This window comes from Carlito syrichta, unplaced genomic scaffold (genome assembly GCF_000164805.1).
Source record: "Carlito syrichta isolate Samal-C Ts95f unplaced genomic scaffold, Tarsius_syrichta-2.0.1 Scaffold308812, whole genome shotgun sequence".
NCBI lineage: Eukaryota > Metazoa > Chordata > Mammalia > Primates > Tarsiidae > Carlito > Carlito syrichta.
The window spans coordinates 356,710-380,671 of NW_007252908.1; the positions used below are offsets into that span (position 1 = coordinate 356,710).

At 44.6% G+C, this 23,962-nt stretch overlaps 1 long non-coding RNA gene across 2 annotated transcripts in view; it reads right to left on the reverse strand.

Moving 5' to 3' along the window:
• Positions 1–23,962, reverse strand: part of LOC103268290 — a 199,596-nt gene that overhangs the window by 27,028 nt on the left and 148,606 nt on the right. Inside the window, exon 1 of one of the 2 annotated variants that reach the window (XR_504804.1) lies at positions 4,166–4,247. The exons of the other annotated variant lie outside the window; for it this stretch is intronic. This is a non-coding gene — a long non-coding RNA (uncharacterized LOC103268290). Of the gene's footprint in view, positions 1–4,165; positions 4,248–23,962 lie in introns of those variants that run through there. 2 annotated transcript variants of the gene reach the window in all.

Genomic DNA, 23,962 nt, shown 5'->3' on the forward strand with positions numbered 1-23,962 from the left:
GCCACTGCAGCCTCGACCTGCTGGGCTCCAGTGATCCTTCCGCCTCAGCCTTCCAAGTAGCTGGAACTACAGGCGTGTGCTACCATGCCCGGCTAATTTTTTGATTTACTGTAGAGATGAGATTTCATTGTTAGTACTGGGAGAAGGCTCTAGACCCAGAGTCTGAAAATCAAAGCTTATGTTCCAGCTCTCTTTTTTAATTAGTCTGGGCAGGTCCCTGCAGCAGATTTAAACTCAGCATTCCTATCTGTTCAATGGAGATGATGTCAAAAGGGGATTTTAAAATCCTAATTTTAAAAAAAAACAATATCTCTTATTAGTTGTGTTTCTGTGATGGGGATTATGCAATGATCTTTGATAGACATGGTCTCTTATCCTCAGGAATCTTCAAGGTAAGTGCTTCAGTTAAGAAACAGTTTCGAAGAGATTGGGTTATGTGGCTAGGCTTACATGGCCAAAAAGGATGCAAAAGCCTTCTCACCCTTGGTCCCTTTGATTCCATATTATGCATTCTTCCCCCAGCACCGCCCAATGCCATCAGCCTTTTTGCTATCCCATGGATGCAATGAGAGTCCAATGAGATCACAGATACATTGGTCAGGATGGGCTTAACTACACTGTGATTTTAAAACAGCTCCAGATCTCAGTGGCTTAAAACAGCAAACGTCTATTTCTTGCTCTCGCTACATATCCATCAGGAGTCAGCAGGGCATTTTTGTGCAGCATAATCTCTCAGGGACCTAGATGGAGCAGCCTCTGTCTCGAGTTCTGCTCAAGAGAAGTAGGGCCAAAAACTGCAGGCACACGCAAAGCTTCTGATTAGTGAAATGAGCTGTGCATCACATCCACTCAAATCCCATTGACCAAAGCAAGTCTTGGCCAAGCCCAAAGTTACTGGGGTGGAGAAGGATGGAAAAGGCAGAGAGGAAACACCAATTGTGGGTGAATAATTAATCTGCATAGAAGGCCATGAATGTAAAGAATACTTTGGAAAGTACTCAAGTGAAACAGCGTGAAGTATGCTTCTCCCATCAAGGCAGGGTGGCGGTTCCAAGCAGAGCCTCCACATGCTGCAGCTCCATTGATATCTCCTCTGTTATCAGGAATCTAATTATTACTCTGCTTTCTGCTCAATTATTAAAGACAAGGCAGTGAAGAGCCATGGAAGAGGGAGAAAGTCTGTTTTGCAGGAATGACAAACCATATTTCATATGCATAAAGGGGAGAAATAAAAGAGCATTGCTTTTACTCTTATAATTGCAATTTCCTGCTCGTTTCCTTTTCAAATTAGTGGATGTAATTGTTTGGTAATAAAATATCAGCATAATATATTAGAGGCAGAGAACAGACGGGCTTAAGGGACAGTTGCCAAGAACAGGAGGGAGAGAAAAGATTGAACAGAATCAGAGTGTACAAACCTTGTGGGTCTTTTGCAAAATGTGTGCCAGGGTCTTCCTATCACCCTCCCCGCTCTCCTTCTTCACTCTTAACCTAAGAAAATGAATGGTCTGGACAAATCAGTAATCTCAACCTCATTTGAAATTCATGTCAGTACAAAGCTCAGACCAGAAAAAGAGATAGAAAGAGCAAGAGAGTAAGAGAGTAAAAGAACAAGAGAGAGAGAGAGAGAGTTCAGTGGAGACAGATGATTGCGGTTCAGGGCAGCAGTGTGCGAATCACACTTGGATTTAATACCAGCTCCACCACACATTGGCTGTGCCACCTTTGGAAGATCATTAACCTCCCTGAGTCTCCATGTATTCCTTTTATGAGGTAGGAATACAAAATACTCCATCTCAAGAGATGGTTCTCCATAGAGTAGCTGTTCATATTATTAGAAAATTAGAGGGGTAGTTTAAACCCTGCAGAGGGGACTCTGAGGAACTGCAGGGCTCACCTTTGGAAAAATGTCAAAACTGGGGAAAATCTTTGTTGCCTTCAATCCTGCCATTCGCATCCTTTTCTTCCATCCTGGTTCTCTGCTGTCCTACCTACCCCCTTTTTTCAAGGCCTAGCCCATTGTCTTTAGGTAAGTGTTGCTCTATGCTGACCACGGCATTAATGGCGACCAAGGTGCTCCCTGATAAAGAAACCCTGAGGGAGGCCATCACAGAGGCATGAAAGACTCCTGGACTGGGGATGCATTACCGCCTCCCACAACACATTGTAAAACAGCCACTGTCTTTAATGTCTGCCCTAATTGAGTGGTTGGACCCCATAGGCGAGCCCTAAATTGGGAGCCATGGGAGGTTAGAAATTAAACAGTAGATTCAGTCTGTAACCTCAGAAACCTCTCAGACTGGTGGAGGGAGAAGAGGCAGCCAAGTCTGATGTGGAGGTTCTGAGATCAGCTGTTTTGGGGCTGGGCACACCGAGATGTCACCTGGTAGTATGAGTTCTAGGACCTGAGGACCCTCCACCCTAAGGGTGAGCCCCTGTAGTCGTTCAAGGGATTCCCATCCTTTGACTTAGCAGATGATTTCCTTATAAAACAATGGTGATTGCAGATGCCCTGCAGGAAAAAATAAATCTATTTACCCTGGAATTTCACTGGCTGATTCCAAGGTGGGGGAGACCAAGAGCACCCTCAAAAGGAAGGTCACCGTGAGAAGAAGCAGAAGGCAGAATGCTGAGCAGAACATCCTGGTTCAGCCCTAACTGTGCCCATGGGGGAGGTGAGCCGTACCAGAAAAAAAAGGTCGGTGGGAAGCCACCCTAACAAAATCAGGAATGGAGAAAACGGCCCTTAGTTCCAGCAAGGGTAACTTAGTATACACATAAAGTGGAACCTACTGCTGACAAGAATCCTCTGCCACTCTAACCCCAAAGCCTTCTGAATGCAAAGTGCCCCCAGGGGCAGTTTGGTGGGAGTTTTGTTTTGTTTTTGTTTTTGTTTGATTTGGAGTCTCACTCTGTTGCCCAGACTGGAGTACAGTGGCCGCTCTGGCCACTGTAGCCTCAACCTGCTGGTCTCCGGCGATCCTTCCACCTCAACTTTCAAAGTAGTTGGAACTACGGGCACACGCTACCATGTCCGGCTAATTTTTTGATTTATTGTAGAGATGAGTTCTCACCAAGTTGCCCAGGCGGGTCTCGAATCCGCGGGCTCAGGCAATCCACTCACCTCAGCCTCCCATGGTGCAGGATTACAGGCTGAGCCACCAAGCCCAGCTTGGTGTGAGTTTTAAAGCAAAGACAGGCATTGGCCTCCAGAGGGAGAGAGGCTATGGAACAAAATCCCTAAGGAAGACACCAAGCCAGTAATTACAAAACAGATAGGCAGGTGGAGAGAAATGCACAGAGAACATAGGTTCTTGAGTGGCATTTTTGTCCTGCTGGGACCACTCCTGGAGGCTTGGCCTTGTCTCCCCCAACAGATCCTCCTGCACCTCATCCTGATCAGGGTGAAAGCCAGAGGAACCTTGCATCAGCATGACTCTGAAAGTTTCCTCTCAGTTTTTCATTCACTCAACCTGTAGGGAAGACCTACTATGTGCCAGGAAGTATGCTGAGTACTTAGCAAGCTTGATATCAAAATTCTGAAAGTGCTAGTCTCCTCTGGTGTAGGAAATGGTGAATCAGGGATCCTGTCAGAGTCTTGACCATCATTAAGAACAATCAATACCTCTGCCTTGAGAAGCCCAGAAACCATGACTGAGTCCAGCCAAGACACAAGCACTGGGCAAGGTGGTGAAGTCTGGACACAGTTGATTCCTATCCTCTCGCAAAATATCCCTAGACAATGGCAGCAGAAAGGCATCTCTCCTTTTGCTGAACTGACCAGGTACTTTCTGTTCTCACATTCAGGTATATTTATTGTCATCAGTAGTGAGTATAGTTTTTGGCTGTGTGTCCCTCATCTCTTGAGCTATTTGGGAAACTTGATTGTCTCTTGCATTGCCTGAAATAGAGTTTTGAGCAAAATGGTACAATGTGTTGGGGTGTGTGTGTGTGTGTGTGTGTGTGTATGTGTATACACACACACAGTGAATACAGAAATGAAAAATGGGATGTGTCAAATGTTTCTGCAAAGTGATTGCTGTTGGTCTAAGTTTACCATGCACAGGGTATCTCAGGAGACTTCTGGAAGTGGCCAAAAACACATACAGGCAAATAGGACAAGGTCCGCATGCTTATGGTGCTCACTCTAAGTGCTGCATTTTACCATCCTCATCTCCTCCCTGCAAGAGCTGCCTGGACCCCGGATGCATTTTCTCAGCCAGTCATTTCCAGCCAGGAGAATCCTTGAAGCTTGGCTCATCATCTCAGAGTGTTTGAATCTTGAATTTCAAGTAGGAAAGCAGTAGACTGCAATAAGACTAAAACTGAAAACCTTGAACACACACACTTCTGACTCCAACCCATTTCCCCCTTCCACCACCCACCCAGACCCCAACCTGAGTAGTGCTAAGTGTCTGTATTACTGGGTCTTGGGGCTACTTGACTTGTGGCATCTCTTTTTTTGCTTTTTAAACTTTTCCTCATTTCTTTTGTCCCCTCCTATAGATTGTAAGGCCCTTGCGAGAGGAAAGTATGTGCAATTAAATCAAATGGGCCACTTCCTGCTTCATTTTTCAACACCACTTCTTTAAGCAAAATTTACACAAAAAAACTAAACATAGTTTAGCAACCTTTGGACCCCTCAACTCAGTCAGATATTTGGGAAGAATTAAAAAAAGGTATCTTCTTTCCCTAGACCTAATGAGAGGTTCTCCAGTGGGACCACCCCACTTGCAGAAATTTGATGTGTATTTCTGCACTTTGAATATATAGAGGAATGCCCCCCCAACTCACACCTGAGAAGGTTAAGGGAACTGAAAGCAGATCTTAGATCCACCTGGAAATCTACACAGTGAGGGCAGGGTTGGCCAATTGCCCCGGTGGTGAGGGCTGCTTCACAGGACTGGCCTTCAGTCCTAGAACAGAGTAAGAGATGTACGGGCCACATACAGGTCAGGGAGAGAGGCTACCTGGGACCTTCTTGGGTCCTATCCATTTGACCTGCCTGGAGAAAGGCAGGACCTCAGCAGAAAGAGGTTGGAGTTGTACCAGTGGATGTCCATGGCAAGGGAAAAATCACAAGTGTCCAGTTGGATTAGGTAGATTAAGGGTTAAATACAGGTTACAGAAACCTCAGGTCACAAGACTCAACAGGGAATCTCTTAAATTCCCGTGAAAGTAACCTCAAGAATGAATCAACCCTATCCATTGCCCAACACCAGAGACCATGATTTCCCTAGTCAAGCAGATACTATCTCTTCCACTCACTTCTCCCCTTTCCCAAGCCTCCACACTTGTGAACTCCATTACAGCAGCTACGTGGAGGAGAAGATGAGCTGGAAACCAGGAAATAAGAGAGAGCCAAAGGACCACGTCCTGCTTTCCGCCCCAGGCTTCCAGTCTGAAGCAGTCCAAGCCCCGGCAGGGAAGAATATGATATGCTAAGTCTAATTCTGAGTTTTGACCACCACATGAGACTATTTATTGACTCTAACCTGTATATACTATTTATTGACTTTAGCCTGGGTTTGGGGTCTATAACAATGGCCATGGGTCTCTCTGGTTTGTAAAATTAGCAGAAAAGACAGGAGACTTGTCAAGTTTGAGCATGTAAATAATTATTCCCACTAAATAAATTTAAAACAAAAGTCAGGAAACAAAAATAAGGTTGCATTTTGATGATGTCTAAATTATTCATGTTCAAAGTTCTGTAAGTGATGCAACATTTCAAAGTTCTGGACAAAAGTCCAAATTTTAAAATAAAAATCACAATCCTAATATTACAAGCAATCAAGCCACCAAAGAATTTGATAATGAAAACTCAGGAAATGGTCACTAAAAGCCACCCTAAACCTCAACCCACCCAAGAGGCCACAATACCCATCTCATACACAGTCACAGAAGGGCAATATATAAAGGGAATGAGACCAAAATTTGTGCACATCATTTAAGGAGATGAACAAACAAGCTAGGATGTGAGTTGACTGGAGAAGCTAACAAAAGACAAACAAACAAATCCTCTAGCTTAAATAACAAAAGTGTAAAGTCTCACCATGTTCCTTAATCTAACTGAATCCTTTTGGCATCAGCAACTTAGAGGCCACTAAAGAGTTACAAATGTGTTATCTCTAAGTTCCAGGGCCACCTCAAAGGGTTATCTGAGTGTAAGACTCCACTGGATGACATGGTCCTTTTGAAAAGTCAGGGACCAGGAAAGACCATGCCAAGCTATCAGGAATTATGAAGTGATATAGTTTGTCCCCTCCAAATCTCATGTTGAAATGTGATCCCCAGTCTTGGAGGTGGAGCCTAGCGGGCAGTGATTGGGTCATGATGATGATTCCTTCATGAATGGCTTGGTGCTGTTCTCATGGTAATGAGAGTTGATTATTTGAAAGAGACTGGCCACTCCTCTCTCTTGCTTCCCCCTCTTGCCATGTGACATGTCTGTTCCCTCTCCACCTTCCACCATGAAAGAAGCTTCCTGAGGTCCCACCAAAAAGTCCAGCAGATGTCAAAGTCAACCTTTTCCAAAGTAAATCTTTTTTCTTTGTAAATTACCCAGGCCCAGGTATTCCTTTATAGCAACACAAACGGACGAAAATGGGGGAAATGTCCAGGAAGAATATGGTGCTCAGATGTCTGTATCCTGGGACTTTGCCATCCAGATCACTTCAAAGTGGTCCTGCCCCAGCAATGGGGCTCCCATTTCCCAAATTCAAAAGGGGCTGTTTGGAAACAAAAAAGAATGCTTGTGGTCCATAATGGGAAACCTCTTTTTTTCCAGCAGGCTCCGAAAAAAAGTGAATTGCAATGAAAAATATGTTATACAAAAGCAGGAGGTTAGAGCCTGGGCTTTTCCTCTTGCTGGTTCCCAGGACTGTTGATGTGGGTGCCACCTCATGCCAGGTCCTTCTGCAGATGCTGCCCCTCAATCAGTCACAGGGTCTTTCCGGGATCACTGTCTCCAATGCCCCAGAAGGCCCTCTCGGCTCTCCTATTTACACCTGAGTTTACCATTCCAAGGATCTCAGCTTGCTAAAGGATGAAAGGCTTGTATAAAGAATATTTTCTGATAAAATCGCTCTATCTCGACTAGCAACAGGGGAGAGAAATCGCTTTCAAAGACTTTAGAAGGAGGCTGTCAACATTGTCAATTTGTTTAACACCACCAACAACAGCAAAGCGGGTCATTATTAAAAAATAATTTTTAAAGTTTTTTGCCATTTTTGACATGAAGTCAGTTAATAGAGTAGTCTTTCCCCTCCCACAGCATTAGCTTCAAATAATCCTTCCTAGATACCAAATCCTCCTTACAACTCCACTCCAGATTTGCTTGACACACAAGATGTCACTCACACACATGGGATTTGTGCAGTAAGTCACCATAACTTAATTTCCCTGGTACTCATATGAGAGAAAAAGAAAAATAAGAAAAGGAAAATGAACAAGAGAAAAAAAGGAAAATCTAACTAACCTGGAAACTTGAAAGAGAAATTCAATCAATTGACTCAGAAGTTAAGAGAGTTGGGGGCTTTATAACCAAATGCAAATAGACCCTCAGTAGAAAAATTGTGTGGGAGGCAATGGAGGAGTCGAAAGGAAGGAAGAGATTTCTTTGGTACTTACCTGTATAGCATTGACTTCAAGTCGTCTTTAAGTGGAACTGACGGTATTACAAACACAATAAGCACTTCTAGACAAACTGGAATAGCAATCACTTCGGGAGCTGGGAAGCATTCACAATTTTGCTGTTGTCAACGCTTTCAGTGGCTTTAATTTTCAGTGGTAAGCACAACTTCTATATAGTGTTGTCAAACCCGCAATGAAGTTATGTCACTGAATATTAAAGGCCCAGCCCGCAGAATGCCAACACACAGATTTGAATTTCATGCTCGCTCCTAAACATCAAGACAAATACGTCTAATTTCATAAAAACCTGGCCAGCCCCAGGGAGGCTGACAATCATATCTATTGTTACCCAAGTTTACTGGAAAAAAAATATGGGCCTGCTCAGTGTGTGAGGCCAAAGGGAACAGAAAGAAGAGGGGGAAAAGAACAAGGATCACCAAGATAGACAAGGAAGATGGGCTGACTTTGTATGACACTTGTCAAAAATGCAGGTCTGGATTTGTGTTTAATGAGCATCTTTAGAAAACTTTATGACCAGGTCATGGAATGGATATTGGAAAGCTGGAAGGGGGTGGGAGGTATGACTGGAAGAGAGAGGAAGGCACAAGTGCCCTCCATTGCATGCTGAGACATTTGAACTCTGTCCTGAAGACAGTAAGAATCCCAGTAGGATTTTCAGCACAGGTGAGGCCATGCTTGTTTCTTACAAAAACTACTTTGACTTCAAAGTAAAAATTGAATCAAGGCAAGTAAATTTGAAAACAAGTAGAACCATTAAGACTCAAGTCCCAAGTAAGTCTCTAAACTGTGACAGCTCTGGAGAAAAAAAAAAAACTGGGTAGTTCTAAGAGACAATGAGAAGACCAGGACTCATAGTGCTGAATCAGAATAGGGGCTGAGGAGGAAGGAGGAGTCTGGGGTGACATCTGGGAAGTTCCTTGCTTGGACCATTACATGGATCATAATGTACATGTACCAAATGCTAGCTTTGTGCTAGGCTTGTTCCAGTATGGAGACCCAGTAGGGGATGGTAAGGTTCCCTATTAGGAAGTGGTGAATCCAAGAGTCAAAAGCTCACATCCAAGTTAGCTGGGTCTAGAATCCACACCTCTAACCACTGCACCATACTGAGGGCAAAATTTGCTCCATGAGAGAGATAACGAGTCTAAAGTTAGGAGCTGAGTTAGAAGAGGAGAAGAAGGAGGAGGAAAGAGAGAGAGAGACATGTGGTGAGTGATCAGAGAGACAGGAGGAGACTGCAGAGAAAGTGGAGTCCCGGAGGTCACAAGAAGAAAGATGTCTACCAAGACCTCATGGATGGATGTCAATGCTGTACGCTGCAGAAAGCAAGAACTGGAAAAGTCCTCTGAGTTTAACCACCTGGAGGCCATGGAGAATTCACCTGTATTTCTATGAACTGGTTGAGGAGACTGCAGGGATTTAGGTGAACGGCAAGTGTTGAGAGGGTTGGCAACCCTCTACATGAAAGGAAGAGAGTGGAGCTGTCCACGTGCTGAGATCACAGAGGCAGCAAGGCATTAAAGATACTGGTTAGGCAGGATGTAGAAGGAGGTAAGAACATCCAAGTAGTGTGAGGAGGTGAGTGAGTCAGAAGTGGGAGTGGACAGTGGATGTCTGAAGAATGATGAGTGCTGAAGTGACAATCTTCAGGGATGAAAGAACATGGTGGACATACAAAGTGGTTGTTGGGAATGGCAAGGTCCTGGTGAAGTTGTGGTTCCACTGTCTGCATGGACGTGGAACTTTCTTCAGCTGTGCTCACCAGCCTCAGTATGGGTGTATGGCTGTGTCCACAGCTGAGGACTTGTAGGACAGTTTTGTGTGAACTTGCAGGATAGTTTTGTGCTCACCAGCCTGAGTATGGTCCACAGCTGTGTCCACAGCTAAGGACTTATAGGACAGTTTTGTGTGGATACATGGTTAGAGTGAGTAAGGATCCAGCTGGCAGGTGCATCAATCCAAGCATGTAAGTAAGTGAAATGGGAAATGGGTAGCTATATAGATAGATGGCAGGTTCCTGAGTGTGGCCCCAGAGCAAATGTCCCCATCAGAGCAACATAAAACAAAGAGTGAGGAAAAGCCGAAACCCACAGCCCTCATTCTAACAGAGAATTCGAGGATGAACTGATTAAGAGTTGTAAAGAGCCTTCAAGTTCAGGCAACCAGAGGATGCTTAACTCTGCAGCTATGCCATCGATCTCAGCCCACCAGCAGCCCAGGCCACTGGAGCCCAGGGTGTTAGGGAAAGTCACACAGCTCGGGCAGCCACTTCCTGAGTTCCCTGTGTTGGGGAGTCATGATGTCTGGACAGAGCACCTGAATTTGTCTCCATCTCTCTTCTCTTTCTCCGTGTATCCTCATTTCTTTCCTTCGAGGTACAGGTAAAATCTCGTCTCCTGATGAAATGGAGCTGATTTTAAATCCCAGCTCCAGTACTAGCTGGCAAGACCTTCGGTGTCCTGGGCTTCAAACTTCTTGTCTGTGAAATAAATGTGATAATACTGACATTGTAATGTTATTATGAGAATTAGGGATAATTTGTATATAGTCTACTACATCCTCTAGTGCTTGACACATGGTAAGTGTCCAATAAATGAGGATATCATTTCTTTTTGACCATCAGTAATATTTTTTGTTGGTATGTGGTGTCTTACATGCCCAACCATTCTGTGGACTCCCCTGAGACAGTGCTCATTCCTTCTCATTTCAGTTGCCTCTGCCCCCTTAGCCTCAAGCCCACATCAGTGTGGGCTCACTGGTAGAGTCCTTTCACTTCCATCCCTGGGGGTGACTGTGGTTGAAGTTCCCAACCATATTGTATAGCAGAAAAGGGTAAGGACAGAAACCCTGGGTGATGAGATAACAGGAAGAGATCTCAGGACCTAGAGCCAAATCCTGTCTCTGCCTTCAGAAAGAACAGCTCATTTATGAGGGCCCATGGGGAGATGGAAAGCTTCTAACCTGGAGTGTTTTGTGTTGGTTTGGTTTTTTGGAGTCAGGTCACTCTGTCATCCAGGCTGGAGGGCAGTGACACAATCACAACTCACTGTCCACTCGACCTCCTAGGCTCAAATGATTCTTCTGCTTCAGCCTTCCGAGTAATTGAAACTACAGGTGTGCACCACCATACCTGGCTAATTTTTTTTTTTTTTTTTGTAGAGAGCAAGTCTCGCTATGTTACCAAGACTGGTCTCAAACTCCTGGGCTCAAGCAACTATCCCACCTCAGCCTCCCAAGTAGTGAGGTCACAGGTGTGAGCCACCACATCCAGTTCAAGCTGGGGTTTTAAAAAGAATTTAATGATGGACTTGTTGCAGGAAGCCAACAAGAGATGCCAAGGCACCTGGATATTAGTACAGCAAGACTCTTGCCACCCAAGGCCTGAAGGGGCAAGGGAGAGAGGAAAAGGGGCTACCAAAACCCAATGAAAGTTGGAATCAGAGAGCCATGCAGGTATAGAGAAACAACCACAGCCAGTACTACTATCCAAAGGGATAGAGCAGGGAAGAAACATAGTCACCTCTCCCTCCTCCTCCCAACCCCAGTATGCTGCTGGTGCCTCCCAGTGACTGAGCCAAGACATCTGCACAAGAGCCTGAAGGATGTAGTATCCAGGGGCCAGCTCCCAAAGGCAGGGGGCAGGACAGTGAGAGACAGAAAAGAATAGGGTGAGGGCAGAAGTTGGAGTGCCAGCAGCACAGTTAGCAAAGACAGAGCCAACTGAGGGAAGGCTTGCAGCGCATTTATTAGACAAAGATGAAATATTCTCCAAAAGAGCTGGACACCTACTTGATGGGAAGTAGTCACTATGGTTAAATGTTTGCTCTGTAGTTTTGGGTACACACTAAGAAAACCAAGCAGAGCCCAAACAGGCAAATAGGAGTAGAGCTAGCAAGGCTTGGGGGGTTCTTGACTTTCCATCTGATAACAAATTAAGGGCAGACCATGAAGCCCTCTTAGCCAGCCTTGGTCTCACATCCAGTCATCACCACCACACGGCAATCAAATAAATTAAAGTAAACTGAGGTCTGGGACTAGTTGCAGGAAGCCAACAAGAGAGAGCCCCGTTTCCTCTCTCCCTTGCCCCTTCAGGCCTTGGGTGGCAAGAGTCCTGCTGTACTAACCATCAGGTACCTTGGCATCTCTTGTTGGCTTCCTGTAACTAGTACCATAAACTGAGAAGAAAAGTAGCCTTGACTGATATGCCTGAGACAGCAAAACTTGAGCAAATGGGTACTGGTCAGTTCATAGGAAGCCCCCCTAAGAAAGTCAAAGGAGGGTGATCACCATTCTGGGGGTCACTGGAAGCATGGCACAGACAGTAGTCACAGAGGCACTGATGGCATTGGAGAGAGATTCTGATGTAGCTCAGAGACCAGCGGTTGTTTTCTTTTTTAGAAAGGAAAGCAGTCTGGGAAATAAGCTATGATGCTCAAGGGATTAACAGTGCAGCCCCTGCCGGGAGCAGGTGGTAGCTCAGCGGGCTGGGGAGGCTGAAGCCCCATATCCCTTCCCCACAACAACTGTGAGTTTTATTAAGAGATGCTCAGATCCGATGAGAGTGGGGATTATGTGGAACTCATCTCACCACCCATTTGACTCTGTTGATTAAGTTTCTTTATCTAAGACCTCATGATGTGAGTGCTTGGGAGGCTGCTAAAGGGAACAAACCTGCCCCTAAAAATCCCAGCCTTAGGGTGGCAGGGCCACAAGGACTGTAGGTACAATTTCCATTTAGGCTCTGTCCCCATGATGTTCCTCATAAAGGTCACATTTAGGAGGGGATGATGATAGAACCAACCCCTTCTATCTTTATAATTGTTGTTTTGTGGTATAATACATGAAAGAGTTCTCTGAAAGGGCAAAGATAAGATATTATAATAAGGGCTGAGAAATGAACCTACATGTGTAAATGAGACATAAAGTTAAAAGAGAAAACACAAGCCAAAGAGGAAACCTCTTGGCTTAACATATGAGTATTCATAACACACAAATAGATATGTATTACGCATGTATATTATACACACACGTACATGTATATGTATGTAACTAAAAACATTTCCCTGCTCCAAGTACTATTATCCATCTCCTAGATTATTGTTCTCACCCCCTAACTGATTTCCCAGCCTATACCCTTCTTCCCTGCAATCAATCTCTAAAGTAGGTAATGTACTGGGCATGGTGGCTCATGGCAGTAATCCTAGCACTTTGGGAGGCTTAGGTGGGAGGACTGCCTGAGCCCAGGAGATCGAGACCAGCCTAGGCAACAAAGCGAGAGCTCGTCTCTACAAAGAATTAAAAAAATTAGTTGGGCATAATTTTTTAATGTAGTTCTAGCTACTCAAGAGGCAGAAGCAGAAGGATTGCCTGAGCCCAGGAAGTCGAGGCTACATGAGCTGTGATCGTGCCACTTCACTCCAGCCTAGGAAAGAGAGTAAGACCCTGACTCAAAAAAACGAAAATAAAAAATAAATGAAGTCATGCATCTGTCCACAACTTTTCAGTGGCTTCCCATTTCACCCATAAAAACACCTAAAGTCCTCCCATGGCCTACATGCTGTCCTGGTGTGGCTCCCATCACCTCCTGAACTCACCACACTACCTCACTCCAGTCATGCTGGGCTCCTTGCTGGTCTCCAAACATGCCACACCTTCAGGATTAAACATAGGCTGTTCCCTCCTCCTGGATTCTCTTCTTATAATTAGCTGCAGAGTTAGCTATCACTGCTCCTTCTTTTCCAAAGTCATTTCAAAGAAGCCTATCCTGACCACCCTGTTTAAAATTATTTGCACCCCAAACTTCACAGTCTGTATTTTTACCCTGCTCTGTTTTTTCTTTTATTTCCAAAACACATAACATTGTATTATACTGTTTAGTTTCCTTACTTGTTATATTTATTGTTTATCTGTCTCCTTTTCTAGAATGTAAGCTTCACAAGGACGATTCACACATTGTTCACAAGTGCTCAGAACAGTGCCTGGAACATATAAGGCATTCAATAGGTGTTAGTTGAATGAATGAATGGTGAGTGATCTATAATGTGCCAGGCCACTAATTGCACTTTTTTATTTCACTCTGCTTGTACTTAGCATAAACTTTGTCACAAATTAATGTTTTTATAAGGGCTAATTGATGATGTCATTCATTCAACATTTATTGAGAGGCTATTTTACCTAAAACATCATGGGAGATGCTAAGAAATATAAGAAACCCAAATTGCTTTCATAAAGTTATTACCTGACTGGGAACATGATGTCACATCGCTCCCCAATATTCAGTGCTTCTCTTCTTCTAGATACCTAGAAAATTGTACTTTTCAATCCCCTGTCAGGTGGGCTGCGTTGTGTGACTAACTAGTCAATGAATCGTGAACAGGAGTGATAAGGGTCGCATCCAAGATGAATCAGTGACAAGCACAATCTACCCTGTGACCATGACTAAAGAGGCTTTGTATTCTAAGTTACATTTTCTAGATGGAGAAGACTCACTTAGCTTAGATCCTTAAGTCACGACATGGAGGTCAGTTGCTTGGAGAATTACTTTGATGTGCAATGGACTCCATTTGTACAAAAACATAAACTTTTTATTGTTGAGCCACTGACATTGGGGAATCTTTTGTTCCTGCATAGCCAAGCCCTTCTTAGTTAACATGGAGGCCGAGGGGACTATGAAACTGTTAAGAATAATGGGAGATGAATGAATAGCTTTCATGAAGCTAGATGTAAAAAGCGGCCAGTAAGAGATGTAATCATTGAAGTTCTCATCAAGAGCAAGGGTCTTGGACCAATACCCCCAGGCCATGGACCAGTACCAGTCCGTGGCCTGTTAGGAACCTGGTCACACAGCAGAAAGTAAGCAGTGGGCAAGCAGAGTTCCATCTTTGGTCAGAACAGCGGTGGCATTAGATTCTCATAGAAGCATGAACCCTACTGTGAAATACACATGTGAGGGATCTAGGTCGCACACTTCTTATGAGAATCTAATACTTGATGATCTGAGGTGGAGCTGAGGCAGTGATGTTAGCACTGGGGAGCGGCTACAAATACAGATTAACATTAGCAGTGAGGCTTGACTGCACATCCCTCCCTTCCCCCGTCTCCCCCATCCACAAAATTTGTCCCTAAAGCAAAAAAGGTTGGGGACCACTGATCAAGAGGCAAGAAAGTTGGAGAATGACTGGACAGACCGAATGAAATAACTGAAGGCTTTGTAAGGATGAATGGGATTTAGATAAGCAGGATAAAAGGGAACATTGCAATTGGACAAATGCCTGGAAGGAAAGCATGGTGATTATGATGATGACAATGGGCCATTGAGGGAAATGCTGGGTCAGAACTGACACCAGCTGAGATCATAGGGACAGGCTGATCAAGTCGTCAATCAGTGAAGCCCATCTTACAGAATTGTCAGCACTGGGACAGTCCCCAAATCAGGAGAAGCACATTTCATAGGAGCAAACGTTACTTAAAATTCAACTTACCCTTTTTTGTTGATTTAAGGTGGCTGTTTAATTAGTTTTCAGCATTGCGCATTGTTTATAGTCATCGTTTCAATAGAAGTTAAAAGTGAGAAAGTTTACCATGCTCTTGATTTGTAGACAAAATAACTAACTGTTCCAGATTTCTCTCCTGCCCCCTTGCCACATTTCTGATTTAACAGTGTCTCTGACCTGGTGAATGGCTTCTAAATCATATCACCAGGTTTCCTAAGCTTCTATCGTGTGCAACTTCTCCCATAAAGCAACATCACTTGAGCTCAGAAAACACATCTTCTCTCAGTGTTTCAAGCGATAGGTTGTCTGATAACAAATGCATTAGGCCAAAAGAACATTTGTTTTCTGGAAATGGCATTGTCTTTAATAAGGAAAATTCCACAAAAAGGTTAAGCTAAGAAGTTCATTTTGGAATCCACCAAGGCTGTTTCCAGAGTAAGCCTAAGAGTTACCCATGGACCAAATCAAACTTGGAAAGGATGCCAAGAAGAAGCCACTTCTCAGTATGGGTCTCTACTTAATAAACCCAAGGCAGTCAAATATCAACCATGTACAAGACCCTGTGCTAAGAGCTGTGGTGATATAAGAGGAGACAAGGCTCTGCCCCACATTATTCCCAGTGCTGTTTGGGTATACATAATTAACTCTCAGAGAGAGGAGGCTTCATAGCTACCATGTTGTTTAGGTTGCCTTCCTGTCTGGCATCAGCATCGCTGCCTACTTGTCCAACAACTTTTGGCAAGCCAAAAAGAGGTAAAATCTCAGAAAGAACTTCCTTATAGAATCAAAACACAGACAACTAATAGAAAGTAAAGATTACTTAAAGTTCTAAAAATGAGACATGGATGGAATTGATACAAACTTAGCATACGAAGTAATGGTCTATTTCAGAAATATTCCTATTTGTGGGGATTGCTATAAGTTGTTAGAGGATGTGCTCTTTGATGGCTTTTACTGTTTTGAGGTATGTCCCACATATGCCTAGATGTTCAAGGATTTTTATCAAGTAGGGGTGCTGGATCTTATCAAAAGCTTTCTCTGCATCTCATGATATAATCATGTGGTTTTTGTTTTGACATCTGTTGATGTATTTAATTACATTTATGGTTTTTCGAATGTTGAACCAGGGATGAAGCCTACTTGGTCATGATGGATGATTTTTGAGATGTATTGTTGAATCCAGTTTGCTAGGATCTTGTTGAGAATTTTAGCATCTATGTTCATCAAAGATATTGGCCTGTAGTTCTCTTTCTTTGGTGGGTCTTTACCTGGCTTGGGTATCAATGTGATATTAGTTTCATAAAATGATGTTCTCTTTGAAAAAGGATTTCCCCAAAGCCTATCAGGATTTCTTCCTTTTAGGGCTCATGCTCTTCCAGTCATTCCTAGCTTCTCCTCTTATACAAATGTGGACACTCTGTCCTGCCAGGTCAACCCCAAAGCCTAAACACACACACACACACACACACACACACACATACTGCACAGCATGAAAACATAGTGCAGTGATCAAGAGCTTGAATAGGTCTGGGCATGGTGGCTCACACCTGTAATCTCAAAACTTGGGGAGGCCTAGGAGGATAGCTTGAGCCCAGGAGTTTGAGACCAGCCTGGGCAAGGTAGCGAGACCACTATCTCTAAAAAAGCAAAATTTTAAAAAATTAGCTGGACATGGTGGTGTGTACCTGTAGTGTTAGTCACTCAGGAGGCTGAGGCAGGAGGATCACTTGAGCCCAGGAGTTCAAGGCCACAGTAAGCTATGATTGCATCACTGCATTCCAGCCTGGGTGACAGAGCAAGACTATGCCTCAAAAATAAAACCTAAACCCCAGCATAACCACTTTTAGATGTGTGACCCTAACCACCATGTTTCTCAATCTCCTTTTGCCTTGGTGTGCCTTCAAAATGGGGCTGCTAATGGGGACTTCAAAATGGGGCTACTTATGCCTAAGTACTAATGCCTTCAAAATGGGGCTACTTACCTCCTAAGGCTCTTCTGGGGATTAAATAGAGTGATATGTGTGAAATCCTTAGAACAGTGCCTGGAATGTGTCTGTGTCATCTGTTGTTGCTGCTGTTCTTATCATGTGCATTTCAGTTATCTGGGCAGGTAGGAAAGTCTTTGCCACAAGCTAGACCTGTGGACCAGGAAAGAAGTGTTTTGCATCCCCTCCCTCACTCCCTTGTCCCCCAAATGGAGGCTTCCTGCTATGACCTTCAATGCACAAAATAGGGTTTGCAGATGCTCCCCTCTGTTCTTACATCTGCTATTTCTTAAACAGTCAAGAAACACCTCTCAGGATGACCTGACTTGCAGCTTTTGGGCTCCCATTCTGCCACTGCCTGTGTACAGGGAAGGGTGCCAACCTGCATGACGGGTTTGGGTCCTGCTCCTCACCTGTGCTCAGGGCAGTGGCAGAAGCACCACCTGCCATTCTGTCTGGACTCCTTAATGAGAAACCCATTGCTCTCTTCATCTTAGCCTAACAAGAAACCTTCCGTCTTTGTCCTCTTTCCATGCACACTATCCCACCCCAGGACATGGCAGGGTATTGTATAGAAGTACAGTAGTCCCTAAACAGTTCAATAACACCAAACCCATCTGCATTCACATTTGAAAGAACTCACAATTCCATCTGACAGCCAGACACTAGACCCAGGTAGAGATGGGGAGGGAGTCTTACCAGTCATTCTACCTATCACAGGACTCACAATTCAAAGGAGGCATCAGCATAGGCAGGCAGTCAAGAAATGCTTCCCAAAGGCCAGAGGAGTTCAGCAGATGCTTGAGCCATGGCTAGATTTATATGTCAGGGAATGGTTAGAAGCGGCCAACATGTCCCAGATATGGATTCAGCACAGACAAATGTACACCAGAAACTCACATGCACCTGCAGAAGCGTTGCTGCCTCAACAAACAAAGCAGTGTGCAGGGTCACAAATACACACCGACTGTTTATTGATATCAGAGGACATTTCATACTACACAATAATATTGCCCCATTTGATGCCCCCAGTTGATTTGCCAGATTGGCGAGGTATAATACAATTCTTCACCTCACAGGGAGGAATTTCCAGCTCAGAAAGAGAAGCAGCTTGCCTAGTTCTTAGGTACTTGTAATCCTAGCATTTTGGGAGGCTGAGACAGGGGGATTGCTCGAGCCCAGATGTTCAAGACTAGTCAGCACAGCATAGCAAGACCTCATCTGAACAAAAATCAAAAAAATTAACTGGGTATGGTTGTGTGTGCCTGTAGTCCCAGTTACTCAGGAAGCTGAAGCAAGAGGATTGCCTGAACCCAAGTGGTGAGCCCAGGGGTGCAAGGCTGCAGTGAGCTGTAATCAAGTCACTACACTCTAACTTGGGTAGCAGAGTGAGAAACTGACTCAAAAAATAAGTCAGTAAGCAATCAGTAAGTGGAAGATGGATGTCCACCACAAGTTCCAACTCTAGATGCCCCCTCTCCTCTCCTGTCTTTTTTCTTCCTGCCCTTCCCCAATCCTCCCCCTCCTCCTCCTCCTCCTCTTCCTCCTCCTTCTCCTCCTTTTCCTTCTCTCTCTATCTCTATCTTTATCATCTCTATTTATATTTCTCTATCTCTAGTCCCATGCTTGAAGAAAGGTTATACAGATAGGTTAGGCACCTGGAACGAGGCCATTTTGTGCCAGCTATGATCTCTCTCACGCGGAATGAGCCCCAAAGGTTAGAGTACTAACCTTTCCATCCCAGCCATCTACTGTCTGCTGCAGGGCTGGAGTGCCCATTTATATGTTCTCTTGCCGTCGGGGAGTGGAGTGCACCTGAGGCAGAGGGGAGTCCTCTCAAGAGACCCATCTGCTAAATCATGCTGCACCAGGGATGAAATATCCCAGAGTGAGAATAGGAAAGGGATGAAAGAAAAGGGGCCCAGGGAAATAACCCAATTTGAGAGAAAGAAAATGCCAGTATGGGTGACTGGGCTGCTTGTATTGACGGATCTAAATGCACGTAGGGGGCTATAACAATAAACACAAATAAATAGAAAAAGCATTGAATCACTGAGGAGGAAAATGTCAGGCTGCAAATGTAAATGTCACCATCAGATAGTCATTCCTGGCCAACCAACTGGCCCAACCATTGATCACATGTTAGCTGGAGAGACTTGGGAATGTGCAGAAAGATACAGATATCTCCCCTCTTTGAATGATTTCTAGAATCTTCTTTGGTTTAGGAAGCTTATAGAAAACCAGAATACAGCTGCAGACACCCTGCCCCACCCCCACTCATGTGCTCACGCACACACAGCTATACACATGCCCATCACAGTTCCCACCCAGACTTGCACTCACCAAGAAGATCCTGTGCCAGGAACGTCTCTTAACACAAGACCCCAGTCTTTTCCAAGATGCTCTACTCAGAAGGACTCTGAACATCTCATTCCAATATGGGTGACGATGCCTGAGAAAGGGGCTTCCAAGGCTTTGTCCTGGGTAATGTATGTACCCATGGAGATACATACATTCTTGACCTTAGGAAGAATGAGGTTTTAGAGGAAGCAGTCTGTAAGGCAAAAGCACTGCACAGGGCACACACCTCATTGTCCGTGTCTCAGCACAGGAAAGAGGACTACTATTAGAAGCTCCAGCTTTGGTTCAACCTTCAGTTCGAGTGCTAGGGACAGGGACAGAGGAGTCCTGGACTCCCTAGTTTCCACTTTAATCTGTACTTCAGAGAGCTTAAGGTCTGACGTGCTCTCTGGAGGTAGCAGACAAAAGGATCCAGCAACTAAGAATCCCAGAAGGCCTTGCCCACCCACACCTCCTTCTATTCCTGGCCCAGACCCTGGTTCCTGAGAGGCCCCATGCCTAGAGGGAGCTAGGTTACCCATTCTGACTCACCTGCTGTCCTGTGTCCTCTCCAGTTCTTACAGGTGGGATCCCTGGGAGCTCCTCTAAGAGTCATCAGAATGCTTTGAATTGGTTTCTAACTCCCACCTTAAAAGAATATGTGACATACGGCCATCCCTTGTAATACAAATTGATTTGTGGTTTCACCCTGAAGCAACCTCATTTAAGCATCCAGAAATGCCCAGATCTAGGTGTTTAAGAAATAAATCATTATTCTTTCTCTCACACTCCTCATTCCCAATTCACGCTTTTCTTATCCCCATGCTTCCCCTCTAAGTTTTTCTGGGCTCTGGAGGAGTTGGTGCACAGCAGTGGACAGCATTTTCAGAACAGCAGGGACCTTATTAGAAAGGAGACTAAGGTTTACTCTGGTGGGAAGAGGACAGGAGCTCTCCTTCCAACAGGAGCCCATAACAAGGTAAGTCAAGGCACTGATGGCAGAAATGTCCTTATTGGGAGAAGGCCCTAGAACCACTAGCCTTGCTTGAGCCAAAGAGTTATGGTGGGAAGCTGGGAGCATGAGATCAGAGAATAAGACTTTTTGAAACACACTGATTGATTGCCAATTATATGGACATGGCCTGGCCATACATGCTTTGCCTTGGAGCCCTCATCTCATCATGGAGCATTCCCTTGGGGATGAACTTAATGGCTGGAGACACTTGTAGCCAGAACCCCAACGCTTGTACCTAATCAAACATGGCTTTAAACCTCAAACAGTACCACTCCACAACACACTCCTCCTTATGAGTGGTGTGTATATTTGAGTCTTATCTGCAAAGAAATGATTCACTCCTCTGAGACAAGAAATAGATCTCCCTTGGCATGCTTCTTCTCCTCATCACCATCCTCTACCTCGAGTGTAGGGTTGGATGTATGGTAAGGAGGTTGTATGCGAAAGCTGGGGGAAAACCCATGCTTGGATACAGGAGACCCAGACATTAGTCTTGGACCTGTCTAATTATCTTGTGACTTTTGTAAATTCACTAAAATTCTCCCAAGATTTTCCCTTCTCACCTGTAAAATAGTGTTAATAAGATCCTTGGGCTACTTTACTTCTATAAAGGAAAGCTAGCTGAAAATGCCTTAAACTAATATATGCCACTCAAAGCCTATATACCATAGACTCTGGCAGTCACAGATTCCAATACTCCATCTTGGACTGTTTGCAAAAAACCCTAAGAGTCTATGACATAACAGTAAGTCACCCTTTTGCTGGAGTCTGATTTTCATTCAGGGGCTGATAGGTCAGCTGGGCAGAGAGTCTAGTGGGTGAACCTAGCTGACTGACTAGTACCCATCTATTCCCAGTTTTAGTGGTTCTCTCCTGTGGGAGGGGACCGCACCTCTTGTTAGGAATCTGACAGTACAGTACTAGTTCCTGTTTGGGTCTCTGCTCCCTCATAACATGTCTAGAATTCCTCCATTGCTACCTCCTGCCCACGTGACTCTATGTCATCTTCCCTGGGCTATTGCAACATCCCAGTTTACTTCTTCTTTGTCCCAATGGACTAGCCCCCCCCACCAGGGGAAAAAGAAATTTCTTTATTTAAAACTGTGGGGTTTTTTTTCTGGGAAACTACAAGTTTACAAGTGAGGAGAGAACTGTCTCAGCCCATGCCTCCCACCTCCCACCCATCACACTCCCAACTTGTCCCCAGTCCTGCCCATATTTGTAACAGAAGGGGTTCTCCACTCTGACAGTCTTGTAAAATCCTGAGGATGTCTGAGGCGACCAGATGGTAGGGTTCAAGGCTGAGAATGGGACAGCATTGATCTTACTTTCCCCCATACCTGACTTTTTGCAACCTCCCTGCTCTTTCTCCCCACTCCCTTGGTTTTGGTGTGGCAAAAAAAGATACCTCATTTCTGGGGAAACTGAGAGAGGGAGATACACACATATGAGTGCCCCAACCCATATTTAACATATTTGGCAATAACCTCCTCCCCAGTCTTCCCCTTCCAATCTGCAAATAGTAGTTAAAAAAATTAAAGGCATGTCACAGGGGAAGGTGGCATCTTCGATTTCCTCAAAATTACTAAGTCCAGTCCTATCCAAGGGTTGTGGGAAGAAGGAAGATAGGAAACCCCTCACTGCCTCCAAACCAAATGCAGCAGAAACCTGCCCACATAAGCAAAAAACATGTAAATGATTTTAGGAGGCAAGGGCTGCAAAATTCAGTGGACTCTTAACACAGCAGCTGGTGATCCTTGACAGTTATAAGGTATAGCCTGTTGTCCCTTCATTCAAACTCTCCCACATCTTCCCAATTTCCCCCATTACACCCAGGACTCTGAGGGCAGAGACTGCTGTACTACTGTGTCCAGTACATGGGAGGCACTGAGTAAATATTTGTAGAATGAGTGAGCAATCACTGTACTGCACTTGTAGAGAGAGGGAATTACACACAACTGTGTTTTTCATGCGTTTGAGATTCACAAGGGCCTCAGGATACAATCTCACAGATGTCAAGTCTCTCCCATACTGCAATAGTAAATAATCCATACATATTTAATTGTATATGGAAGTGAATTGAATGGCACCTAAATCCACATTTCCAGACAATGCCCAGAATAGGTGTACAAATAAATCCAAGATTGCGCATTGAAGCATGACATTAGCCCTCATGCAACCCAAGAGAGGGCGGGGTCAGATAAGAGGGAGAGAGCCCCCCGACAGGCACAGAGGGCCCCATGGATCTTCCCGGGGCAGGGCAGTTATCACTGCCCGTAGGGGAGGGGTGCAACGCCTGGGTGACTTGCTGAGAAAATTCTGTGGAGTATGTTAATTTCTTTGGGACTTCAGAGGCCCCATAACTCTTGGAGATTAATAAGAATCTGGGAAGTATCTGTCTTTGCCGGCTGCTTTCATTTGCGCAGTAATAAAGCTCGCCTTTCTTGTTTAATAAAAACAATGTGGAAACAAATGGTTCTGTGCACAGTGGAACTTTAGAGAAATGAATTCGGCGGCATTGGAGGAAGTGTTTCATCACACTGCTGGCTCCCCAAGTCTAAAACAGAAGCCGTGTTTCCTCTTTCCCCCATCATCCTCTCACACCCCACCTGAGTTTTGGAGGTGCCTCTAGACTCGGCCATGGTGCACCAGGCATGTGAGCACAATGGAAAGGGATGGGCAAGTCCCCTGACTTTGCTGGCCAGTCCATGCTCAATAAACAGGAAGTCGAGGTTGGCTCTTGAGACCAGCTGAAAGTGGGGGTAGGGTGGAGGCCCAGTCCCAGACTGGAAATAATTACAATGAGGAGGTACTAGATTTTTTGTAAAGGGAAATCTACCTGAGAAGAGAAACTGGCTGAGGAACGGTTTTAACGTCTTACTGGGACATGGATCACAGGGAAATGGGAATATGTTAAAAGGCAACGTGTATATATTATGTATTGACATCAAAGTTCTCCCCCAGTGACTTGGCACAACCAAGAGATCAAGCATAGTTGTCACCTAGTACTTAGTCATGGCCTCGATTCCTCACTTGAATTTTTCCTTAATATTTTAATTTGGACATGTCTTATCTTCCCTGCTGCCCTGAAAACTCCTTGAGGTCAAGGATTGACCTATACTTCTCTCTTTAAATTTCTTCCAGTTTCCCAAAAGAAAACAACTGGGTTAACGGGTCCCAGGGGAATATTGCAGGTCCCATTGCTTATTTATTCATTATGCTCAGATGGATGGACCAGGGTGGCAGACAGTCCTCATCCGACTGCTTCAACCACTGAGTCTAATCTCCAGCTAACCCTCAGTTGAGGACCCTTGAGCTTCTAACACAGATATGGCATGAAAGCAATGTGGGTTTGGCTGAAAGGTTGTGTTTTCTCTTTGGGGTCCTATATGACCACCTGGGAAATGGCCTTGAGGTTGGCAAGGACTTAAACAATGCTTATAATGGAGAGAAAGATCCCCCACTGCGGAAAAACC